This window comes from Cnephaeus nilssonii, assembly GCF_951640355.1.
Source record: "Cnephaeus nilssonii genome assembly, chromosome: 15".
NCBI lineage: Eukaryota > Metazoa > Chordata > Mammalia > Chiroptera > Vespertilionidae > Cnephaeus > Cnephaeus nilssonii.
Window position 1 is genome coordinate 37,765,892 of NC_137086.1, and position 14,547 is coordinate 37,780,438.

A 14,547-nucleotide genomic window follows, 5' to 3' on the forward strand; every position below is an offset into this window, starting at 1 on the left:
CAAACCTGTTTACACATATCCACCTGATGTGTGATAGAACGACTGACCACCCTGGCGGGGGGGCTCGGTTGGTTGGAGCATCGTCCCATACACCGAAAAGGTTGCAGGTTTGATTCCCAGTCAGGGCACATACTTAGATGGCAGGTTCGATCCCTAGTCTGGGCACATACAGGAGGCAGCTGATTGATGTTTCTCACATCAATATTTCTCTCTCTCTCTCTCTCTCTCTCTCTCTCTCTCTCTCTCTCTTTCTCTCTCTCTCTCTCAAAATCAAAAAATACATATCCTTGGGTGAGGATTTTAAAAAAAGAAGAACTACTGATCTACCCCTTCCCAACATGGGCATCCCAGCCAGCTAACCTAAAAATGGAGTAGGTATCCTCAGCCCCTCTCTTCTGCCATAGGTCAGATGAGCAATAAGTCCTCTCTACGACACCTCCAAAATTGGTCCCGAAACCAGTAACACAGCTCAGCCTCTCCATAGCCCCACCCTGGTTTTTATCTCCTCTTGCCAGGACTTCTGCAACCACATCTTAACTGTTCTCCTCAGCTCCTAGTCCATGCTCTGCAAAACAGCCGGAGTGATCTTTCTAGAGGGTAAATGAAATCTCTTCACTCCCAGCTTAAACCCTCCAAAGCCTTCCCATTGCAACCAAAATAAAACCCATACTCCTGACCTGGGCAGATGCGGACTTGATGATCTAGCCCCTGCTTAGGTCCCAGAGACCCTCACATCTCCTTGTTCACATGGCTCCAGCGACAATGGCCTTCATCGTGTCTCTCGAACATAAGCACATTGCTGCCTCAGGGCTTTTGTACTTGCTATTCCTTCTGCGTGGAGCACTCATCCCCAGATCTGCACAAGGCAGCCTCCTTCCCATCCATAAGGTCTCAAATGCTACCTCCTCAAAGAGGCCTTGACTGTCTAAATAAAGCACCACCAGCTTCCCAGCCCCCCCCCCCCCCCCCCCCCGGCTCCAACACTCCTACTCTATCACATTAGTTTAGTTTCTTTGAAGCACTTATCAACACGTAAAGTTGTTTGGCTTTGTGTCTCCTCTGTTCCCTCCCATGACAGCATGATATCCTGAGGGGCAGGTGTTTGTCTTGGTCTCTGATGTGTTCCCAGGGTCCAGAACATGCTTGGCGCATAGTGGGCTCTCAGCAAATGCCCGTTAGCTGATTGACTGATGCCAGGACTGAATGGAGGAGGTGATTGGCTAGATCGCGAAGAAGAGGAGGGTGTCTCAGGAAGGCAACTGCAGGGCCAGAGAGAGAGAGAGAGAGAGAGAGAGAGAGAGAGAGGAAGAGAGAGAGGCTGGAGCATTCAAGGTCCACCGAAGGGACCGCGAGGGGCCAGGCTGGCCACAGGGGAGAGCGTGTGGGAGTGGGCGAAGGACATCTGCATGGTGGGAGGGTGGAGCACTGTTGCTCCAAGGCCTGAATGAGTGGGTGCTGAGGACAACTGTGATGCAAGGACATGATATTTTCAAAGCGAAGATTTGAAGATGATTGGTAAGGTCACAGGCTTTGTATTTCTGAGTGTCCTTAACTAAGTGTTGTCTGGTGGGGGCAGAGAGAGACAACTAGAAGAATCTGGGAGCCCAGGGGAGCCAGAGTTCGGTCCTTGGATTCCAGACGCAAGGAAAACCCATTACCCAACCTTTCGGGGGCGAATGTTGAGTTTCCACTTTTGGAAGGTCTCCCTGGGTAATTCAGGGTTTGCTGAGCGCAGAGCAGGCACTCACACATGTGTTAACGAGCTGGTGCCCCGTCTTGGGCTCCTTCACACCCTCCCCCAAAGCACACAGATACACACACACACACACACACACACAGAGAGACACACACACACACACACACACACACACACACACACACACACACTGAACACAGCCTCACCAGACTCCCACCCCACCGATACACCCTGGGCCCAGCTCCTTGCCTTCCCAGCCCCCTCCACCCCACTCCATTGTCAGAGCTGAACAAAGGCCCAAGGCATCCTGGGTTAAAGGATTTTAACTCTGCCAATCCCAGGAGGCCCCAACCAGCAGCAGCTTCCTGCAGGAGAAAAGTGACTGAGACACCTCCCCAGGGGACAGGGGATTTTTTTTCTGGTCTGAAAAACAGAACCTAGCTGCCAATCAGACTCTCCTCCCAGAGCCTCGCCCAGCCCCCCACCCCGAGGGTTAGGAGCTTTCTCTTCCCGAGACCTCCCAGCAGTCAAACGGGTCTTTAGGTTTTTTCTCCCCGCCCCCCCTGACTTCTGTTTGGGGCGGGCCGTCTTGTTAGCGTCCTCGCCAGCGGAGGAACCGTCGTCGCCTTTCTCTCCTCCTCGTCCTCCTGCCCTCTGCCTGCCCCCTGCCCCTTGCGCCCCAATGCTGCCCCCAGAGCTCCCGATCTGTCCCCCCCGCCCTCCACGCCCCGTCCCGTGGCCCTCAGAACCCCGCCCGCGTCCCTGCTCCTGAGGCGCCCCACACCCCCAGAGCCACAGCGGCAAGTTGGGGCGCCCCCGCCGGTCCCGCGCCCCGGCCACCAGCCCCTGAACCTGGCTGGCCGGGCTCGACCCCGTCTCCCGGAGAGGAAAGCCCGCGGGCGAGTAGGTTCTCAGCGGGAGGGTCCAGGCGCCAGGCTCGCGTGCTGGTTGCGGGGCGCCCGGCCCGGACCTGGGACCAGCGTCCGAGAGTCCGGGCTGGTTGGAACCAAACTGCAGCTGGTGTCAGCCCCCTTTCGCCCACCCTGGAACTAAAGGTCAGCGTGCCTTTTTTTTTTTCTCTCTTAAGTTTTGCACGTAGAAGAGATACCGGGTAAATGAGAAGCATGTTTGGGAAAGGAGTGAGCAGTAAACGCTGGCATTCAAACCACACAAAAATGCCCAGGCCCGGCCACCCGCCCGGGCGGCGGGGCGCACCCAGCGACAGTGCAGCGCCCTCTGGCGGCCGCGCGGGGCTCCCCTGTTCCCCGCCCCCACGCCCCGGAGCAGGGGGACAGAGCCGCCCCCCCAAATCTGAGAAGCACTGGGACAACTTTGGAAGAAGGGAATTAAAAGTGCCCGGCGCCGTGGGCCCCTGGATCCGGGTGAGCCTGGTCCCGGGTCCGGGTGAGGCCGTGGGCCCCTGGATCCGGGTGAGCCTGGTCCCGGGTCCGGGTGAGGCCGTGGGCCCCTGGATCCGGGTGAGCCTGGCCCCGGGTCCGGTTGAGGCCGTGGGCCCCTGGATCCGGGTGAAGCCGTGCCCCTGGGTCCGGCCGAGACCAAACCAGAGGGAGTCGGACCTGCATTACCACCATTTGTCCACCATCCAGAGCTGAGGGGTCAGTGCCGACATGTACTCATAGGGAACTGGTGGACATTGATATTGGGTCTCAAAAGAACTGTTGGTCCAGAAAGAAACTCACTACAGACTGATTCATTTGCCTGTCAGCATAACTATTATTGCTCGTCGCACATTCAATTCTTATAAGTATATCTCTAGTGACACATGATTTCGCTCATCTAGGGGAAATGATGAACAACATAGACTGATGAATAAGAACAGAACCAGAAACAAGGAGGCATCGATCGGACTATCGGGCCTCAGAGGGAGGATAAGGGAGGGTGGGGGGAGGGGGGAGAGATCAACCAAAGGTCTTGTGTGCATGCATATGAGCCTAACCAATGCTTAAGTTCAACAGAGGGTTGGGGCATCCAAGGGGAGGGGTGTGGGATGGGAATGGGGGGATGAGGACAAATATGTGACACCTTAATCAATAAAGAAATTTAAAAAAAAAATAAAAAAAATAAAAAAAAAGTGCCCGGCGCCGAGGTCCTGAGAAAGGCTTTTTGTGTTTCCTTGGCTGGCCCGCGGCCGACAGCCCAGGGAAGGAGCCGACCTGAAGGGAAAACCCGTGTTCCACTTTCAGTGGCTGCTTGAAATTCTCCCCACACAGCGTCATCCCTTTACCTGCAGGCTGCGGCTCCTCTTAAACCTCAGGTGCCTCAAGGAAGGGTCACCCTTTAAAACAAGGGCAGCTGGCAGGAAAATGTCACGATTATACCAATTATATGTACATGTTATGTGGTGATGACATTTAATATGCATCATCTCATCTCCGGCCCCCACCCCATTGTTAGTTGCCAGGCATCCTTCTGTACTCTCCACAGCAGTGTTACTCCAGGCTGCCCACCCGCAGTGGCCATCCCCCCCATTTCAGTTGGCCCCAGCTTTTCTTGTCCCTTGTACATCCTCAACATGTCTTTCCATTGCCTTCTCGTTGTCACAGCTGCTACTTGAGTGCAGGCTCACACAGCTTGGTGTCTGGATCACTGCTACTCCAGTGGGATAGCTGGGGCCTTCCCTGGCACACGGGACCCCAGGGAGAGCGGCTGGGCTCTCGCAGTCCCCCCTCTGCCCAATGTGCAGCTCAGAAGCTGTGTGTGCCCAGAAGCAACCACCTCGTGCTGGTGGGGGACTCTCTCCCCAACGCTAGCCGACTGCTCTCACTTTCCGCCTCTTTGTCTATCCGGAGTTTCTCTCAGAAAAGTATTGCCACTCCTCCATCTTGTGGAAGCCAGAAGAAGTGGGGGGGGTCTGGGTTTCTGAGGAACCCAGACAGGTTCTTCCCCAGCCCCCACCCATTTTCCTCCGAACCCCTCTTGGGGTTTCTGCTTTTCCATACTGTCTGGTGGGAATTCCTCCAACTTCATACCTTCCCTCTCTTTGAGGCACTCCCTGCTGTATTTATTGCTGCACAAGAAGCCACCCAGTGGCTTAAAACAACAAACATGTGTTTATTTGTTCATGTCTCTGTGGGCCAGCTGGACAGTGTCTAGCCTGGCTCTGCTGGGCTCGCTGTGTCTGCGGTGAGCTGGCAGGTCCCTGGATGGTTTAGGATGGCCTCGCTCAACATCTGGTGGTTAGCAGGCTGTCAGCTGGGGTGAAAGGGGGCTGGGCATGTGCCTCTCATCCGGCAGGCGAGCGTACCCCAGCTTCCTCCTGGGGAAGCAGGGCTTCAAGGATGGGGAGAACAGAAGCTACAAGGTTTCATGAAGCCTAGGCTTGGAACGGGCACACCCTCACTTCCGCCACATTCTCTTCGTCAAAGCAAGTCCCAGGCCAGGCTGAACTCAAGTGGCGAGGAGCAGGACTTCAGGCCCTGATGGAAGGGACTGTAAACGACATGGCCACTTTGGCAATCCTCCACACTTGCCCTCTTCTCTCTTGGGGTGCACTACCAATACAGTAAACATACTTCCCCCACCGGTGTGGCTCAGTGGTTGAGCATCGACATATGAACCAGGAGGTCATGGTTCAATTGCCGGGTCAGGGCACATGCCAGGCGGAGTTGCAGCCTCGATCCTGAGTGGGAGGCGTGCAGGAGGCAGCCGATCAATGATTCTCTCATCATTGATGTTTCTATCTCCCTCTCCTGCTTACCTCCTCTCTGAAATATCTATATCTATATCTATATCTATATCTATATCTATATCTATATCTATATCTATATCTATATTTTTAAAGTAAACACACTTTGAGCTATCTCACCCCTTACACGCACCTTGGACAGGTGGCCTAACACAGTGCTAAAGCACTCAAGCCCAGCAGTCAATGTACCTGGTTCAAATTTTGGCTCCACATTTATTAGACGTGTGACCTAAGACAGTTACTTACCTCTCTGGGCCTTGGTTTCCTAATCTGTAAAAATGGGAATTGTTGTAAAGATTAAATAAGTGAATCCATAGTAAGGACATAACGGTGTCTGGCACATCATAAGTACCCAATAAATGCCAGCCATGCGCATGAGGTGACTGCTGGCTGCTCACCACAATGGCTGAGACCACCAGCACCATCTTCTACAGCTTCCCCACAGCCCCCTCCACCACCGCTCACAGCACGGCCCCCAGCTGCCAGCTCTGCTCTGCTGGGGCCACCTGGCGTCTACGGGGCTCCACTGGGAGGCCAGTGAAGGGCCTTGTCAGTGTGTATGTGGTGTGTGTTTTTTTTAATATATCTTTTATTGATTTCAGAGCAGAAGGGAGAGGGAAAGAGATAGAAACATCAATGATGAGAGAGAATCACTGATTGGCCGCCTCCTGCATGTCCCCTACTAGGGATCAAGCCCGAAACCCAGGCATGTGCCCTTGACCGGAATCAAACCTGGGACCCTTCAGTCCGCAGGCCAACACTCTATCCACTGAGCCAAACCGGCTAGGGCTCTTGTCAGTTTCTACCAGCTTCACTGAAGCCCATCTCTTTAGAGCTGAGACAGGTGAGCTGTCACAAAAGGGTCTGTGCAGACCTGAGGTTGCATCTAGCTCTCCTTCCTGTGGGACTTAGACAAGCTAATTCACCTCTCTGTTTCCTTGTCTGTGAAATGAGAGAGAAGCAGGGACTCCCACCACAGAGCACAGAGAGCACAATACGAAGAGCCGAAGAGCTGACGCTGACGCTCACTGAGCACAGGGCCCTGCTGTCCCTGAAGTTGCCCCTCTCACAGGTGCTGAGAAATTGCCATGGGTGAATACATTTCCCCCAAAATACCCTTAGTCACTCACCGAGCCCTTCATCCCTCAGTCGATCAAGATGGGCCATGATCCTGGGGAGCAAGCTGAGCTCTCTCTCTAGTTGTTGGTTAAATGTCTGGTCTCTCCACTCCACTCTCCTTCCTGAGGCCTGTACCTAAGTTTCATTAAATATATATATATATATATATATATATATATATATATATATATATATATATTTATTTCAGAGAGGAAGGGAGAAGGAGAGAGAGATGGAAATATCAATGATGAGAAAGAATCATTGATCGGCTGCCTCCTACCTGCCCCACACTGGGGATCGAGCCTGCAACCCAGGCATGTGCCCCTGACCAGGAATTGGGCCGTGACCTCCTCGTTCATTGGTCGACGCTCAACCACTGAGTCACGCTGGTGAGGCCCACTTGCATTACTAAGTGTGTGTTGCTGTGTGCCTAGACACACTGAAGAAAAAGAAAAAAAAAAGGCTCTCATCACGACCTGATGCTTTAAGGAGCTCATGAGATGAGTTAACATTCGCAAACATGTGCGCCAGGCAGAGGAAATGCGAAAGCCAGAGGCAGAATCAGAGGACGAGGCTGGCTGTCTGCAGAGCAGAGTCCAGGGGCCCTGACTGACCCTAAGGAGCCAGGGTTCCAGGAGTCCTGCAGAGAGCATCCGAGCCAGTCTGACAGGGGGCCATTCACACCAGCAGCCTGGGGAGGGGCAGGTGGGAGGGAGGAGCTGCGCCTTCTGCACTAGATAGTGGGACTAACATGGCCCCTACAAATCGGAGGAGAAGGCAGCAGCCGGGCTCCTGGTATGAAGAGAGCTGAGTTCATAAATCTGGGGTTGTGTTGTTGCTGTTGCTGTTGTGTGTTTTGCCTGCTGCACCTTCAGCGTGGCTCTCCTGAGAGATGGATGTGGAACCATCCGCATCACACTGACCCACGCCCAGATCAGAAGAATGGCAGGAACGCACAGAGAAGGCGAGTGAGTGCTTGTGGGCATGCGGGTGCAGGCCGTGCTCAGGCAGCAGCCGGGCTGGAGTTTGAGAAAATGGGAAACTTCTTGGAATGCATAGCTCTGGGACTGGGGAGGAAGATGGTTATCTTCATCAAATGAGATTTGTAAACCCTGGAATTTAAATCCAGACCCGTGGGAAGGGGGTGCTCATTCCAAGGATAAGGGAAGGAAGGCGCAAGTGGTGCCGATTCTGAGTTGGGTCCGAGAGTTTCTCGGTGGCACACGGACTGGAACACCAGCTGCAGTAACCCCGCGCGAAGGGTGGCCCTGGGCCCGTTCCAGTAGGATGAGCTGGGTGGCTTGTTCAGAACTTAGTCCAGGGCCCATCCCAGATCTACCTGATCTCAGGCACTGGGCTCGCTGGAGTTTGGAGCTGGGGAATTCAAGATGCCAAACGTGCCTTCAGTGGATTCCAAGATGCCTAAGGACTGAGGGCTTTTAGGGCTGGTAGAGGGGACTAAGGACCCCAGTGGCTCCCAAACCTGGGGTTTGATAATGGGCCCAGAACGTCAGAAGCTGGCCTCTGCCCTTCGTCGCTGAGACTGGCCCAGATTCAATCTTCCTGTGATTGTGATAATCACGTAGGCTAGGTGTTCGTGGAGGGAATTAACTAGGAAGAACCTTTCTTCATCTATTACTTCTAAGGAGCCAGGGCTCCAGGAATTCCAGAAGTCTGGAAGTCGGCACACTTTGCCTCTCCACTCAGTTTGGGGCATTCTGCACCTACCCCCAGAGCCGGTCTCGGGGCATGGAGATGCCGGGGGCCTTGGTGGTCCCATCACGGCTTTAATGAGATATAACTGACATATAACATTGTGTGAGTTTAAGGTGTACATGTTGATTTGATACACTTATCTATTGCAAAATGATTACCACCATAGAGTTGGCTAACATCTCCATTGCGTCTCGTAATTATCATTTCTTCTTTTGTGGTGAGAACACTTAAGACCTACTCTCTTAGCAACTTTCAAGTACATACTACAGTATTATTAACTATAATCACCATGCTGTACATTCTATCCCCAGAACTTACTCATCTTATAACTGAGAGTTTGTTCTCTTTGACCAACATCTCCCAGTTTTCCCCACTCCCCAGCCCCTGGTAACCACCATTCTAGTCTCGGTTTCCACATGTTCGGCTTTTTCAGATGGCACATGTACAAGTGATACCTTACAGTGTTTGTCTTTCTCCATCTGACTTATTTCACTTAGCACAATTCCCTCAAGATCACATCTGTGTTATCCGTTCATGTGTTGAAGGACACAGGTGGTTTCCATATCTTGGCCCTTGTGAGTAATGCTGCAATGACCACGGGATTGCCGATATTTCTTCTAAATCCTGTTTTTACTTCCTTTGCATATATACCCCGAAGTGACATCGCTGGGTCATATGCTAGTCCTACTTTTAATTTTTTGAGGAACCTCCATCGTGGCCACACCAACTCACATCTACCTAACAGGAAGGTTCCCTTTTCTCCACATCCCTGCCAACATTTGTTATCGCGTATCTTTTTGATGATCGCTATTCTAACAGGTGTGAAGTGAATGGGGCCATTGTTTTGAAATATTTGGGGATTGGTAAGAACCCACAAAATGGGTTCAAAGTCAGCAGAGTATCTGAATCAGAAAAGCAAGTCCCTCCCCAAGGAGAATCCACTTTCTCATATGCTTTTGGCCTCGAGAGAAGGGGCTACTGCCATCCTGCCAGCTGCAGGTCAGAACAACAGGCAGTGCAAGTCAGCTGTGATCGAGGTCTAAGCCACGGAAGGAGCGGCCACACAGCGCGAGTGTCTGCACTGGCTGAGGCCCTGCTTTCTGGTACCGCTGGCCACGGAGGCCACCTCTTTGCCAATGGGTGAAGTCTAGGCAACCTGGCCCTTAGCCCTCACCGAAGGTAACCTTCCTTTTACAAAAAGCCTCTCAATTCTTACCCCCAAATAACACAGTATGCAATTTATACTCTACTTAATATCAAAATGGGCAGGGGGTCCTCAAGGTCAAAACTACTTTCAGAGTAAGATGTTTTTTGCCTTTTTCACTCTCATTGTCTCGTGAGTGTGCAAAGCTACATGCCTTGGGAAAACTCAGTCTGATATCAGATAGCGGACCGAGCCCCGAAGCAGATATGAGGCTCCATCTGTCTTCGATTAAGCTAGACATTTTTAACGTTTGCAGGAATGTGAAATGGTGCCACGCTTCTCACTAACAATTTTTGTTTTGGAAAATATAGTTTTAAAAAAGAGTAATGGTAATGTAGTGGGTTTGTTATTGTAATTTTATATAAGTAAATAAATGCATTTTTAATTTATTTTTACATTTCCATTTTCGTTTCTAACATGGTAAATATTGGGAGGTAGAACCCATGTAAGTAAAACGTTTCTTGAGGTCCTCCATGATGTTCAAGCGTATAAAGGAGTCCTGAGATCAAGGAGGTTGAGGCCCTAACTGGTTTGGCTCAGTGGATAGAGCATCAGCCAGCAGACCTGGGTTCGATTCCTGTCAATGCCATGTACCTTGGTTGTGGGCTCCATCCTCAGTAGGGGGTGTGCAGGAGGCAGCTGATTGATGTTTTTAACTCTCTATCCCTCTTCCTTCCTCTCTGTAAAAGTCAATAAAGTATTTTTTTTTAAAAAAAAAAGAAGATTGAGAACTGCTGCCTTATTTCTTCAACAAATCTTAGATTGTCCCCTTGGCTCCACCCCAACGTTTTCAAGTGTACAAATTCCCCTCCCAGCCAATGGTTGGGCTCCACCTTGGTGAGGTCTGACGTCTCTCCTTTCCAGAACAGCTGCCTCCAAGCTCCCCACACCCCTGCACATCCCCTGTCCCGGTCCTCCCGGCCTGCCTTCCAGAGTGAGAATGCATTCCTTAGACTGGGCTTGGCAAACCTAGGATAGAGGCAAGGGACTCAAGTGAGTGCATTCGGGGAAGTAAAGGACGAAAACACACGGTCTTCAGGGAACTTCTGATTGTGTGTGAGATAACGGACAGGTAAGCAGTTGCCTATGAATACCTGTCATTGCTGTTGGCCAGCTAATACTCTGGGTAGGGGGTATGGGGGGGTAGGGGGTGGGGGCGGAGAGAAGGTTTTGAGCCAGCCCTCCCTCCGCCCCGGGACTCCTGAGATCCCGGGCCCCGCGCGCCGCCTGGTGGCCGTATCTCCTCAGCGCAGCCTTTGCCTTCTGGAGCTGCGGGACGCACACTAGGGTAGGACCTCAAATATGGGGATCCCAGCGCTGGTACCCCATCACTGTGAAGATCTCAGGGGCCTCTGTCTGTCCCTATGCGCAAGTTTACCCCTTGACGACTCATTCCAGCCGATTTCTTCCTCCGCACCTGCCCTTTATGGGTGCTTCACCAACCCCATTAGTAGGTGACAGAGAGTATGTCATGGTAGAAATATGTGGTGCGGATTGGACCCAAGTCCAAGGAGCGCGATGCCAAAGTTCCGCTTCTTGCTGATATGCCCGATAGCAAGTAGTCTGACGGCTAAAGCAGGCCTCGACATTGGCATTGATGGATGGACTTTCTACATTGGGGTCAAGTTTCCTTTCCGAGGGGATAGTGAGTCCGGACTCCGAATCGCATTGGCTTAGGCTGTATTCCCTGCTCTTCCTGAGTGCGTGGTTGTAATTTCTGCATTCTAGCGTGGGGATCAACACCCCAAGATCTCTACCAGCCCCAGGACTTTCTCCCACGGATGCAGGGGTGCACCTGTTGCTGTAGAAAGGACCCCAGGGGTCTACTATAACATCCCAGAACTCCTCACAGTGAGCATGCAGGTGAGGGCCTCCAGTCTGGTTTCCTCAGTACAAATCAGAGTAAGCCCTAAATCCAGAACGAAACACCAAAGGGCCTCTCTTTTAATCAAACCCTAGGGATTCAGAATGAAAATATCCTCAAACTGAGAACAGTGTTGAGGGTTGGGAGGGAGCGTCAGGGACAGCAAGGTATCCTCAGGAGTCTGCCTGCCCAAGGGTTTCTCTTGCAGTTCTTTTTGGCTTGATTTTTTATTTTATTTTTTTTTAATATATTTTATTGATTTTTTACAGAGAGGAAGGGAGAGGGAGAGAGAGCCAGAAACATCGATGAGAGAGAAACACCAATCAGCTGCCTCCTGCACACCCCCGACTGGGGATGTGCCCGCAACCAAGGTACATGCCCTTGACCAGAATCGAACCTGGGACCCTTGAGTCTGCAGGCCGATGCTCTATCCACTGAGCCAAACCGGTCAGGGCTTATTATTTTTTTGTTCATCCTCACTCGAGGATATTTTTCCTGTGTGTGTGTGTGTGTGTGTTTAGGGAGATTAGAAGAGAGAGGAAAAGACAGAGAGAAACATTGATGTGAGATAAACACATCGATTGGTTGCCTCCTGCACGAACCGTACCAGGGCCGGGGCCAGGGAGGAGCCTGCAACCGAGGTACGTGCCCTTGACCAGAATCGAACCCAGAACCCCTTGGTGCACAGGCTGAGCCAAACCGGCCAGGGCTCTCCTCCAGTTCTGACCCAGAGTTCATTAGCAGGACCCTCTCTGCCCCGTAAGCAAACTCACCCATCTTAACCAAGTGGTTTCCATGGTAACTATCAAAGAGTGGGCCCCCCTTTCTTTCTCACAGATTATTCCTCCCCCCCTCCCTTCGCCAGTCACAATCAGACAGGACCTACAACTGGATCCTATATAAATACTTACATAGGTATCGTTTACCCCTTTCCACCCATGTTTTAAGAAAGTACAAACCGTTTCTTTAATTTACACATAAGTATCCTTTAAAAATAAACCGGTAATGTCAGGTCCATGGGGGCTTATTTTATTATTCTTTTTAATTTTGCTTCAAATTTTCCATGATCAAATTTTTAAATAAAAAAATTTTTAAAACTTTTTTTTAAAAATTTTTAAACAAAAAAGAATCATTCAAAACATTCATCTTTCAACGTTTCTGAAGAAAATCTGGTCTTTGAGAAGAATGCCAAGAGGTTACAACATAACTACCATTTTCTGCAAAAGGAAATCATAGATTATTTGGGGTATGTTGAAAATAGCATAGCCTGAGACTTTTAATTTTGAAGCACAAGAAAAATGTAAAATAAAGGAGACATATCTAACACTTTCAACAATCAAGAATTTAAATTTTTTTAAAAAGTGGGAAGCCTGGCAGTTTTCCAAAGTAATAGATTGACATCATTGGAATTTTTTTTAAAAAAAATATTTAATTGCTTTTTTACAAATGATAAAAATAATACTTTTACTGTGGGAAATTTTGAAAATATAAACAAGAAATAAAAAGTAAAAATGTAAAAAAAAATAAAATATAAACAAACCTTTAGAATACAATACAGTAACACATATTTTCTTGTCCTTCTTCCACAACCCCATTCCCACCCCTCTCCCCCCACCACACACACACCCATGCAGTCCCCTCGCCCTTTGCAACCTTTCAAACTTCCACAATGAGAAACCCAGCAAGTGTGAACACCTGTTGCTCTGCTTCTAAGAACCGGAGGGGGGCGAGGGGTTTGAGTAAACTGGTCCTTGGGCCAACTCTGGCCTGCGGCCTATTTTTATACGGTCAGGCAGCTAAGAATGGAGAACGGTTTTTACGGTTTTTGTTAAACGGCAATAAAAACAACCAAACACACGACGAAGATGCGACAGAGACTAAATGTCTCCTCTCTGGCCACACCTGATCTGGGAGCCACCTCTGCTGTGGGCTGGTGGAGCCCTGGTGAGCGGTGGCTTTTCTCCCATCCAGGCAGCAGTGACAAGGGGTACAGCCGGGAAGTTGCCATGCCGACAGGGAATTCAGTTCTTAAAATAGTCAACTGTGCTCAGGCATTTTGGGGGTGGGTGGATTTTGAGAGAGGGTGTTAGAGGGAGGGTGGGGACAGATGATAAACGAATGAGTCAGACCCAACTGGTGACAGCTGTTCCGTCATCCCTTTGCAATAGGAGGTGGGAAGGGGATAACTAAAAAAAAAAAAAAACGAGGTCCGAAGGAGGCATTTTCCATTCACAGAGTATGTATAGCCCTGTTTCCTCACACTCTTTTCCTGCCTGAGGAAGGAAATCCCCCTCTCCTCCCTCCCACACTCTGTGGCTCACAAAGGGCCCGTCTGACTCAGAGGAACTGGCTGTGCAGGGAGTGGGCGGAGCTTCCTCCATGGGAGGCCTCGTCATCGTCATCATCATCAGCGTCATCGGCATCACCTGACCCAATTGCAACTGCATGACTAAAAATATGTCTTTTACTCAGATAGACTGGCCAACCAATAATCATTCTTTGACAAGCTCTAGTCACCCCTTTGTGGTGCTCTTAATGCCTGGAAAGGTGAACTAAGCCCATTTTGTGGTAAAATATCCTAGATAATAAAAGCCTAATATGCAAATTGTCCCCTCCACCAGGAGTTCAACCAGGGGGCGGGGCTGGCCGGCCAACCACCTGTGGCCCCTCCCCCTGGCTGGCCCCGCCCCGGCCAGCGGCAGCAGCAGGCAGTCGGGGGGGAAGGGAGGCCCCAGCTGGCAGCCGCCAGCCACTAGGGACCCTACCCATGCATGAATTTTGTGCACTGGGCCTCTGGTATATAACATAAAAGTTACCATTTTAGGCATACATTTCATTGGCATTAAGTACACTCACATTGTTTTGCAGCTGTTACCACTATCCATCTTCAGAACTTCTTTATCATCTCCTATTCTGAAACTCTCCTCATACTCCCCATGGCAACCTCTATTCTGCTTTCTGTCTCTATGAATTTGGCTATTTTAGGAATCTTATATAAGTTAAATCACTAAGTATTTGTTCTTTTGTATCTGGCTTATTTCACTTAGCCTATCTTCAAGCATCATTCACGTTGGAGCACATGGCAGAATTTCATTCCTTTTGAAGGCTGAATAATATTCCATTGTGTGTATATACATATTTTCTTTATTCACCCTTCTATCGATGGCCATTTGGGTTGTTTTCACCTTTTAGCTATTGTGAATAATGCTGCTATGAACTTCAGTGTACAAGTAGCTCTCTGA